Source organism: Bubalus bubalis, chromosome 8 (genome assembly GCF_019923935.1).
Source record: "Bubalus bubalis isolate 160015118507 breed Murrah chromosome 8, NDDB_SH_1, whole genome shotgun sequence".
In the NCBI taxonomy this organism is placed as follows: Eukaryota; Metazoa; Chordata; class Mammalia; order Artiodactyla; family Bovidae; genus Bubalus; species Bubalus bubalis.
In genome coordinates, this window is record NC_059164.1 from 71081139 (window position 1) to 71093490 (window position 12352).

General features: G+C 41.9%; 1 long non-coding RNA gene across 6 annotated transcripts in view; it reads right to left on the bottom strand.

Annotated features, from left to right (window-relative positions):
• Positions 1-10682, bottom strand: part of LOC112586515 — a 91250-nt gene extending 80568 nt beyond the window's left edge. For 2 of the 6 annotated variants that reach the window (XR_006552873.2, XR_003110998.3), the window contains exons 1-2: positions 9768-10241; positions 9125-9386 (exon numbers count right to left, since the gene is read on the bottom strand). This is a non-coding gene — a long non-coding RNA (uncharacterized LOC112586515). Of the gene's footprint in view, positions 1-9124; positions 9387-9767 lie in introns of all 6 variants that reach the window. The other 4 variants (XR_006552872.2, XR_006552870.2, XR_006552871.2 and 1 more) reach the window with 4 other exon arrangements.
• Positions 10683-12352: the final 1670 nt, after the last annotated feature.

Sequence of the window (12352 nt, forward strand, 5' to 3'; positions counted from 1 at the left end):
AAGAAGAGATGGGAGGAAAGTCCGGGCTCAGCTGTGCAGAGTGTGACTGGAAGAGATGCCAGGGTCACACAAGTGAATAAGAAGAATTCAGATAAAATTAGACAGTTGCCATGCCAAGTATGGACTAGGATCCATATGAGGTGCAATCACAGTGGGAGTATATAGTTCCTGCAGAGTTTTCTCCATGAACCTTACCAGATTCTCACTGAGAAAGACTGGGCACCAGGAAGAGAAAGGGATGGGCAGCCAAATAATAGGCATATATACATCCCACTCTAGGAGGTGGACTTTGATTCCCTCCCTTCAGTATGAGCTGGACTTAGTGACTCGTTTCCAATGAAGAGAGGATGGAAAGTGGAAAAGTAAGTAAGTTTATAGTGGAGAAAATTGGTCATGATCAAGGTCACATTAACCAAGAAATCATGAGGACATCATGTTCCCAGATATGATGCAATAAGAAGGGCATGTCACTTCTGTATTTATCTCTCAAATCCTGAACCCCTGTTTAGCCATGATAAAACAGAAGACAAACTCCACTTGAGGAACGTACTACAAAATACCCGACTGATACTCTTAAAAAAGTGTCAGGGTCACGAAAAACAAAGAAAGATGGAGAAGCTGTCACAGATGAGACTAAGGAGACAGGTTGACCAAGGGCTATGTGGGCTGCTGGGTGTGGAGTGGGTGTTCTTGCCTGGAGAATCCCAGGGATGGCGGAGCCTGGTAGGCTGCCGTCTATGGGGTTGCACCGAGTCGGACACGACTGAAGCGACTTAGCAGCAGCAGCAGCAGCAGGTGGGCTGGTGGGTGGGATCCAGAACAGAAAAATGCCAATGGAAAAGCTAGTGATGTTTGAATAAAGTCTATAGTTAACAGTAATTTACCAGTGTCAATTTCTTAGTTTTGATAAATGTATAATACCATGTTCTGTGAAATGTCAACATTAGGGGAAGCTGGTAGAGAATATGTGAGAAGTCTGTTCTATCTTGGTAAGCTCTCTGTAAGTGTAAACTTGCTCCCAGATGAGGGCTGTGGGAAGATTTGACCATAAGAGGGAAAGAGAGAACTTCTTGAGGTGATGGAAATGTTCTATATGTGTTTGTCAAAACTTATTGAACTGTACCCTTAAAAAGGTAAATGTTACTATCTTACTATATGTAAGTTACACCTCATGAACCTGACAAAAATAGACTCATCACTGTTGGGGGACTTATAAGGATGTGAGGCTTGTAGAGAATGAAAGTGAAAGCTTTACACTAGTAAACTCCTCAGCCCTTTGCACTTTTCCTATTAAGAACTTATTCAGTTTTATTATGGAGGAAAAATTTTATTTACCTCAAATTGATTTTTCCTAAAGTGCACACTATGGGAGATGGGCCAAACTTTCATTCTCTGTAGCCCAGTAGAAATATTTACAGATATCTCAGTAGCTCTAGTATAGTAAAAAGAACCAGGGAGTTCACACTGCAGCAGAAACTCCGTGGGCGAGAGTAGGTCACTGTCTCCTCTGCACACACTCTTCCTGTTGGTGAAACAGCTGTACCAGAAGAGCAGTGCTTGCAGCAACTGGGTGACTCTTTACAGCAAAGGGGAGGACTTTTAAAAATATTTTAAAAATATGTATGTGGCATAAAATTAAAATACAAAATAACTTAGAGCTATTAATAAGATTCCATTTACATCTGTCCTCCTAGCATCTTCAGGCAACCAACGTGGCTATCCTTGCAGAGATATTCGATGCATGTATGAGCACAGGCATGTATTTTTTTTTTAATGCAAATAGTAGCATAATATACACTCCTTTCTTCACTTTGCTTTCTTTTTATTCTAGTTTAAAAATATGCCTACCTCCTTACAAAATGAATTTGAAGCAATTTATTACAATACATGTAAAAAATGGTTTGGGAATGTAAGACTAGAAACAAATAGCCAGGGGTTAGTTTAGTACAAAGTATTCATCCCAGAAGATTCTGTATGTCCAGAGATATGAGCTACTAACATGATTCTGAACTTTCTAGCAGCTTATACTGGGGAAAACACAAGCAGTTACCTGACTATTGTGTCTATAACATAAAAATGAACATTTGTTCTTTTATCATTTCTACATATTCCTTCTAAGATAAATTCAATTCATTGAATTAAAAATAAAACAGGATGATATCAATACTAAAAACATAAGAAAAAAAATCACTAGCTGGTTCTAAGAACTAAGAAAAACTTGTCCCATGAATCCTCATTTTTCTTTTAAATTAAAAAAGTAATGGAGTGTGATGGAAAATTCTCAGCATCTTCACTGCACCTTGCTTTTTCATTTCAAGTTTCTGAAAGAGCCATCCAATCATCACACCAAGCTGCCTCACTCTTGGGAACATGGAGCCCAGGGCTGCATAAGAGTCTACTGCGTGACTGTGTCATGCTTTATTTCTCTAGTCCTTGATTCGTGGGCACTTAGAGTGTTTCTAGGATTTTGCTTTTCTAAACCATACTGCATTGAATTTCCTCATGCATGTATCATTTCACACATCTGCAAGCATATCCATAAGGTAAATTCCTACAAGTGACTTTACTTGGTCAATGCGTATGGCTACATTTTGACAGCTATTGCAAAATTGCTCTTCACAGACAGTGTACCGGATGTACACTCTCCATTCCCACATATCACCCAGCCTGCTTCCCTGAGCCTGCCCTACTCAAATGTGTGAGCCTGCATTGCAACCTGGAAAGCAATGTTTGTGAAGGAGATTGAATATCACTGCCTATTGTTTAAGTGCTTAATTTTTCCTTTTCTTTACTGTCACCTATCTGTTCAGATCCCTTGCCTGTTTCTTTCTTGGTCTTTTTCTTATGGGTTGTAGGAACGCCTGATATAGTAAGGAAATTACCCCTTCATGCTATCTGTTGCAATTTTTCCCTGTGTGCTATTTATTTTTTGAATACATTCATGCCTTTTTTTTTTTTTTTTGCCATGCAGAGAAACATTTATTTTTGTAGTAAATTTTATCAAGTTTCTTTAATGGCTTTACGGATTTGAGGCTTTATTTGGCAAGGCATTCACCACTTTAGTATAATCTCCACTGTTTTCTTCTGTTTTAATTTGAAATTTATTTAGTGTAAAAAAAGTAGGTTAAATCTCCAATATATCCTCTTCCTGACAGTAGTCTGGTTATCCCATTAGTGAATAATCCATCTTTGTCCCCTCATTTGAAATGGGAACAGGCAGCTTCTTGAACTGAAGGAACTTCGTGGTAATCTATAAAACCTTCCTTTGCAGCAGCTGTAACTTCCTAATCCTGCTTTTGTACACCTTTGGCACAAGGGGAACGAAGGCTTCCGTACGAGGCCTGTAAGAAAGGTTGATTCAGCCTGCACCCCCTCCTCACCAAGCTGAACCTTGCAGTCACTGAGTCAGCCGGTGCCCCGGATATCCTGCCATGACTATGAAGATGCTGTAGACTTATGCTCTCATTTTTCATGATGCTTTGGTCAGATAAGATTTCAAAATATCCTGTTTTCTTTTTCTTCTTGAGGGTGAATTCCTCTGGAAAATGCAATCTCTAGGTGTTCCACTAGAGGGTGCTTCAACTTTGCATATTTACATATGCATAAACACACAACCTATGTTTGTGTGGGCTGCACACACACACACACATGCCAAATAGCTGCTTTCTCACTAATGCTTTATGACATGAGAGTACACCTGTATTTTTAATTTTCTCCCACTCCTTCCACACATGATCAGAAGGCCTTCCCAAAGATTCTCCCTTATCCCAGTGAGCTGCTGGAACACAAGACTGTGGGAAATGGAAGTCTACCATAAATGAAACTGTTAACAATGACAGAAAAATGGGCTCCTGAGTTCAGCTTCTCTCCTGGCTCTCTTTCCCTGGAAGAGATTTAGGGGGAAGATTTGAAATTTCAGCGATTCTTATGAAATATAAGGAAAGAAGGAGTTAGAGACAGATGAAAAGTCACAGATTAAGTGTCCAAAGCCTTTGAGTTACACTGTCAGTGGGAGGGGGCCAGGAGTGGGCTGGTGCTCCCAGGTGAATAGGGTCCTCAGGGGCTGTAGGAACGGGGTGAAGAGAGAAGCACTGCTGATAAACCAGCAGTTTGGGGCCCAGAAATTGATTTTGAAGTTAAGGATAAAAGAAGCATCTATGAGAAACAATGAATTTTTATACTTTGCTGTATGTTAGAATCATCAGGAAGTCTTCAAAAAAATGATTGCTGAGGCTGGGACCCATGCATAAGCATTTTTGTTTGTTTCCCAGGTGATTTCCCACATCAGATGGTGGGGTAAGAGGACATGTTGCTCATTTCCCTCCATAAACACATCAGAGACAAATTCACATGTGAAACAATTCTCCTGGAGAACTAACCAGAAACTGGCGTAAGAACTCCAATACAACCCATTGCTTGTGTGCATTCGTGCTCAGTTGTGTTTGACTCTTTGCAGCCCCATGGACTGTAGCCCACCAGGCTCCTCTGTCATTGGGATTTTCCAGGCAAGGATATTGGAGGGGGCTGCTATTTCTTACTGCAAGGTATCTTCCTGACCTAGGGATCAAACCTGTATCTCCCCCATTTTCTGCATAGGCAGGTGGATTCTTTACCACTATGCCACCTGGGAAGTCCCATATAATCTATTAGACTATGACAAAGAGGCAAGAATATACAATGGAGAAAGGACAGTCTCTTCAACAGATGGTGTTGGGAAAGCTGGACAGCTACATGTAAATTAATGAAATTAGAACACTCCCTCACACTATATATAGAGTGAGTGAAGATAAAGTCGCTCAGTTGGGTCGCTTTGCGACCCCATGGACTGTACAGTTTATGGAATTCTCCAGGCCAGAATACTGGAGTAGGTAGCCTTTCCCTTCTCCAGGGGATCTTCCCAACCCAGGGATCAAATCCAGGTCTCCTGCATTGCAGGCAGATTCTTTATCAGCTGAGCCACAAGGGAAGCCCACTATATATAGAAGTAAATTCAAAATGGTTTAAAGATCTAGATATGAGACATGATACCATAAAACTCCTAGAAGAGAATATGGGTAAAATATTCTCGGACATAAATCATAGCAATATTTTCTTAGATGATTCTCCCAAGGCAAAGGAAATAAAAGCAAAAATAAATGAATGAGACCTAATTAAACTTAAAAGCTTTTGCACAGCAAAGGAAACCATCAACAAAACAAAAAGACAACCTATGGAAGGGGAGAAAATATTTGCAATGATGTGACTGACAAGACCTTAATATCCAAAATACACAAGCAGTTCTTAAATTCAATATCAAAAAACCCAATCAAAAAATGAGCAGAAGAATTTAGCAGACATTTTTCTGAAGAAGACATACAGGTGGCTAACAGGCACATGAAAAGATGCTTAAAATCACCACTTTTAGATTAATGGAGAAATGCAAATGAAAAACACGAGTTATCACCTCACATGTCAGAATGGCTATCATCAAAAAATCTACCAATAAGAATTGCTGGACAGGATGTGGAGAAAACGGAAACCTCGTCCACTGGTGGGTGGTGTAGTCACTATGGAAAACAGCATGGAGGTTCCTTTAAACACTAAAAATAGAACTACCATGTGATCCAGTAATTCAACTCCTAGGTATATGTCCAGAAAAAATGAAAATACTAATTCAAAAGGATACATGCATTCCAATGTTCATACAAGCACTATTGATAATAGCCAATACATGCAAGTAATCAAAGTGCCCATCAACAAATATTGGATTAAGAAGATATGGCATATATAGTAGAACATGTAATATAGTAACAGAAAATTACTCAGCCATTACAAAGAATGAAACACTGCCATTTGCAGCAACATGAAAGGACCTAGAGAATATTATGCTGAGTGAAATAAATCAGACAGGGAAAGACAAATACCACACTATATCACTTACATGTGGAATCTGAAAAATAGTACAAATGAATGTACATGCAAAATAGAAACAGACTCACAAATATAGAAAACAAACTTGTGGTTACCAAAGGGGAGAGGGAAGGTTAACAGAGTATGAGATTAACAGATATAAACTACTTATATAAATTAGATAAGCAGCAAGGATTTACTGTGGAGCACAGGGAATTATACCCATTATCTTGTAATAATCTATAATGGAATATAATCTAAAAAAATACTGAACCATTATGAATCTAACACAATATTGTAAGTTAATTTTTTAAAAAAGAATTATCTGAAATGCTTATAAAAAGACAGGTTTCCTAGTTCTGATCTACAGATTCAGAATTTCAGGGGTGGGTCAAGGAATCTGCATATTAAACAGCTCCTTGGATGACCCTGCTGCTGCTGCTGCTAAATCACTTCAGTCGTGTCCGACTCTGTGTGACCCCATAGATGGCAGCCCACCAGGCTTCCCTGTCCCTGGGATTCTCCAGGCAAGAACACTGGAGTGGGTTGCCATTTCCTCCTCCAATGCATGAAAGTGAAAAGTGAAAGTGAAGTCGCTCAGTCATGTCCGACTCTTTGCGACCCCATGACTGCAGCCTACCAGGCTCCTCCGTCCATGAGATTTTCCAGGCAAGAGTACTGGAGTGGGGTGCCATCACCTTCTCCGTGGATGACCCTGATGCACACTAAATATGGGGAATTGCTGGTTTAGGTTAACAAAGAACAGGATGGAGAAAAAAAGAAATTTTTCCTTTAGGGTTTGGTATTATACAATCATGACATGGTCCAAATAAGGACTCAAGAAAGAGAACATTGGGGTACTCCATCTTCATAAACAAAGCCCAAGTAAGGGTTTAATCTGTCTTGGTTGGTTGAATTAGAGAAGCAGGGATTTGGAATCTGTCTCCTGGCTACACAAAACGTGGACCTTGAACCAATGGCATCAGCATCACTTGGGAATTTCTCAGAAATGCAAGCCTCACTCCTAACCTACTGACTCAGATTCTGCAGTTTAACAAAATCCCAAGATGATTCAATAGCACATTAAAACATCTACCACTTAATCTAGGCATGTTTTACATAACATTTAATTCACCCATTTCAAGTGTGCAACTCAATAATTTTTAGTGAAATTAGCAAGTTGTGTATCCATTATAGGTTCCTATGACTATTTACTCTTAATCTCCGTTCCCCATTCGTTTGAGTCAACCACTGATCTTCCATCTGTACAGATTTGCTTTTTCTGGACCTTTCACCTAAATGGAATCATATAATATGTGGTCTTCTGTGTCTTGCGTCTTTCATTTAGCATAATGCTTTTGAGGTTCATCCATGTTTTACATGCATCAGCACTTCATTTCTTTTTATTGCCAAATAGCATTCCATTGTATGCTGCTGCTGCTAAGTCGATAGAGTCATGTCCGACTCTGTGCGACCCCATAGATGGCAGCCCACCAGGCTCCCCCATCCCTGGGATTCTCCAGGCAAGAATACTGGAGTGGGTTGCCATTTCCTTCTCCAGTGCATGAAAGTGAAAAGTGAAAGTGAAGTCGCTCAGTCGTGTCTGACTCTTAGCAACCCCATGGACTGCAGCCTACCAGGCTCCTCCATCCATGGGATTTTCCAGGCAAGAGTACTGGAGTGGGGTGCCATTGCCTTCTCCATTCCATTGTATAGATATACCCAATTTTGTTTATCTGTTCTTTAGTTGATAGACATTTTCTCCCCCATCTTTTGAATATTATAAATAAAGCTGTTAAAACATTTGCCTGCATTATATTTTTCTATGGATATATGTTTTTAATTCTCTTGGGTAAATGCTGAGGAGTGGAATGTTGGGTACATGATGATGTACATTAAAATTCGGGGGCACTGTTCTGGGGTACCTTCTCTGCATTCAATAATGTGGTCAGCCCCTGGGTCATGGAATGTGCGTAGATTTGGAAGTCACTCAGATCTGGGTAAGGTTTGACTGTCTTACTAGCAATCATGTGATACTGAATAAGTAATTTTATTTGGTCCATGAAATACAGTATGGTCCCTGATTTGTAGGGTAACATGAGGATTAATGAAATACAGGGGCCATACACAGACATTAGAGCCCTGGGGACCGAGGTGGAAGCCTGATTTTGTTACTTATTATGATCATGGGCGAGTTACCAAACCTCTCAACGGCTCAGTTTCTTTTTCTGTAAATGGCATAAATGGCAGATAACAATATGCTCCTTTGAAATCATTGTGAGGCTTAGATAAAGTAACGCATATAATGGTTTTAACTCATATTTATGTTAGTTTCTACTATATAAAGCACCTAGCTCAGAGTGGGTGCTCTGGAAATGTTGGGTCAGTAAAAGTTGGCTTCTACATCTTGTATCTTTCCACAGAAACAAATGAATTATGAGAACACACACACACTATTTTGCTTTGTGTGGTAGAATCACAAGTTTCTTATAAGCGAAGTTAAACATTCTTGATGAGCTCACACACAATTAATAGACATTCAACTCCAAGACCAGGAGACATGCCTCTGACGCCGAGGTTTCAGTTCTGGGGCCTGCAGATGCACGTTGTTTGGGTGTAGGCTTGGATTATTAGCTCAGGAGCTCCCTGAGCTTCAAGGCTTAAAGAAAGATCCACCAGGCAGCCCTGGACTGGATCCGCTTCATTTAGCAGAGCAGAGAAACAACCTGAAGCAGCCAGAGAGGTCACGGACAAGTGAGCCTGACCCACCATTTTCTAGATAATTCTAGGACCAGCTTTCGGGTTTCCCAGGTAGCTCAGATGGTAAAGAATCTGCCTGCAATGCTAAAGACCTAGGTTCGATCCCTGTGTTGGGAAGATACACTGGAGAAGGGAATAGCAACCCACTCTAGCACACTTGCCTGGAGAATCCCATGGATAGAGGAGCCTGGCAGGCTACAGTCCATTGGGTGTCAAAGAGCTGGACATGACCAAGCGACTAACACATACACCTTCAGGACCAGCTTTCAGGAGAAAGTGAATCCTGTAAATGCCTGGGTTAACCCCCATTTCATAAACAAACACTTGTAATGACACACCCTCTCCCTCATTGTGACTTGAAGAACTCTTGCAAAAACTCAAACCATTTCACACAGATGGAGCAATACTTAATAACAAGAACTTCCACACATGACCCATTCCCTAGATGAGGCCCCATGGCCCTAACCATCCTTACCTATCCCCTCTGCCCGAGTGGCTAGAGGTCAGTGTGACGGCCTCCTTCTTACAAGCAGAAAACCTCTGTAGTGAAATTGTCCTGTGTCTCTACCAGCCAAACTGGGCCCACAATCCATTCTGGCCTGGAGGTCCTGCTCAGTGGTGAAGCCAGGAATCTTTTCCTCTCCCTCAGAGGCTACTGGGTTACTCAGCTTGGCTGGCTGTAACAAAATACCTCAGACTGTGTGACTTCAACCACAGAGGTTAATTTTCTTGCAGTTCTAGAAGCAAAGAAAACCAAAATCACGGCCTAGCAGGGTTTGAATTCTGGCAAGGGCTCTCATAATGCTGGGAAGGATTGAAGGCAGGTGGAGAAGGGGACGACAGAGGTTGAGATGGTTGGATGGCATCACTGACTTGATGGACATGAGTTTGAGCAAGCTCCGGGAGTTGGTGATGGACAGGAAAATCTGGCATGCTGCAGTCCACGGGGTTGCAAAGAGTCAGATATGACTGAGTGACTGAACTGAGCAGAGAGCTCTCCTCCCAGGTGGCAGGCCAGGCCTTAGAGACCCCATCTCCAAACATAGTCTCACTGGGGGGTTCACACTTCAACATGTGCATTTTGCAGGGATGTGATACAGTCCATAGCAGCCACTTACCAGAAGGAAGGTCTAGGACGGTCTAGAAAGGCCCTGCAGTTCGGTGAATACTGCTGCTCTCCCTTGTTGGTGGGGGCGGGATGGTATGCGATGAGAGCAGGAATGAGAAACACCTGCAGTAAAGGCAACTCAGGTAAGCAGTGGGAGCTCGGTCCCTGGTCAATTGAGTTCACGTGGATACAAGATTACCACTGCAGAAACGGAGTCTAAAAAAGTTAAAAAGTGCCTATTATTTCATGGTACCCATAAAAAAAGGAGAAAAAAAGAAAAAGCCTTCTGACTTGGGCCCCAGTTGCTTAGTTTTCATTGTCTCTGACCTCGAACGTGCCGTTGTCTCTCTCGGCATTTAGCAAAAGCATCAAAGTGTGTTAGATCTCTGCTGGGGCTTAATGACAACAGGAATCATCCCAGTTGAGAAGGCAATTTATTTATCTGGTGACCTTTTATAAAGTGGCAAGTTTTCCTTCAGGATTTTTTGCAGTGAGATATTTCCAATCAACTTGGGGCTCTCCCCTCCCTCAATCAATTGTTGGTATTTGAATGTCATAAAACTAAAAGCTGTGAAATTAAGCCTGCTGTGTGAGCTATGAAAATGGGGTGCTGAGATGAGACTGTGGGTCCCTCTCATATCAGTACACCATTATGATGCAAATTATGGGAAACATTACTAAACTCAGGGCATAATGGACTGCTTTGATAATGGCAATATGTACTATTGAGCACAGGGTGTGTGTCTGGAAGGGTTAGGGTCAGTTTCTTTGATGCAACACTACCAAGACTGCTGAGTCATGCTGAAGGACTGTTTTGTATTTGCTCCCCCAATTTCTGTACCAATCATCTGTGATTCCATGGACAATTTGCTTGGCAATCTACAGATCTAAGGATGAGGGAATGGCTGTCTGGACCAGCCCATCCTAACATGCAGACTTCGAAGGTACTTTTCTGTATTGGTCTGAAATGTTGCTATAATTTCTAAGCACACATGCTTTGATGGACTGCATTTGGGATCAATGGTTGTTCTCAGAAAACAGAGAAAGGTTGCCATTCTCACCTGTGACTTACAAATGGTCAGAATGTTTGAAAGTGTAGCTTTTGTTGTTATTCAGGTGTGGTGAGGTCAACAGATCAGGAGGTGACTGCCATTGCAAAGTCAGCTTGTTACCCTCACAGCTCCCAAGATCAGGGGGCATACGGGAAGAACCAGGGCAGTCAGGAGGCAGAGGAAGTGAGGGGCAAACGTGGGCAGGAGCCTTTATTGTGATTTCCGAGAGAGGAAGGAGCAAGGCAGGGTAAGCAGGCTGAGGGTTGGCTAGTTTGCATAATTTCAGGAGGCTCTGGTGCATAGAGGCTGCACTTAGTGGTCTGGTACCTGGTTCTGGGATGACCATGGCAAGTGGACAGTGGTCCAGCCTGTGAGAGTTATGAGACCTGTTAAAGGAGGTATTTGGGGTATGGCTCTGGATTGCTTTGTTTGCTGGGTGGTGACCCCTTTTTCACCTCCAGGAGTTAGAGCCCTGGGAGGTGCAGTCTCCCCAAGGGTCTTCAAAGCATCGGAAAACATGATTATAAATTAGGAGTATGGGATTAACAGATACACCCCACTACACATAAAATAGATAAGCAATCAGGATTTACTGTCTAGCCCTGGTGGCTCAGATGGTAAAGAATCCACCTGTAATGTGGGAGACCTGAGTTTGGTCCCTAGGCTGGAAAGATATCCTGGAGGAGGGCATGGCAACCTACTCCAGTATTCTTGCCTGGAGAATCCCATGGACAGAGGAGCCTGGCAGGCTACAGTCCATGGGGTTGCAAAGAGCTGGACACGACTGAGAGACTAAGCACACATAGGCAACTATACTCGTCATGTTATAATGGAAACCAATCTGAAAATACATGTATAAATGAGTCATTTTGCTGCACATCTGAAACTAATATTGTAAATCAAACTGTATTTCAATTAAAAAAAAACCACATGGTTACTACACAGAGGAATGAACTGCCATGTACTAGGACTCACAGATCGTCTGGGGCAGAATGATAATTACAAAACAGAACAGAGGTTTCTGGTACCTTATGACAGAATCATAGTCTCAGGCTGGGGAGGGGACCTCAAGATCACCCTACCTTCTTATATGACTGAGAGAACTGGGGCCCAGAGAAGGCAGGTGACCTGCTCAGGGTTAGCAAGCATTCCTAAATTCATTCTCCTCTGCCCAGTCCCTCTCTATACCATCCTGCCCATCCACTACCTTTTGGTATCACTCTTCTGGACCTGCATACATGTACCCACTCACCACCGTATTCACACAAGATAAGGGGAGGTTTTCTTATTCTTTTCTTCAGTTTCTAGATATGCACTACAGCTATGAAACTGATGGATTCTGGTTTGGGCCAGTGTCAGAGCAAAAGAAAATAGTTTGTTGGAATAGATGCTTTAATCAAACCTTGCTGGGGAAGCTGTGGTTTAGAGAAACAAGCTCTCGATTGAAAATAAACAAGCCTCACAATAAGAGAACCTCAGCATTCTCTTTTTTCCTAAATTCACCCTCAGGAATGCATGTATTTTTCATAATATGGCCTCGGGG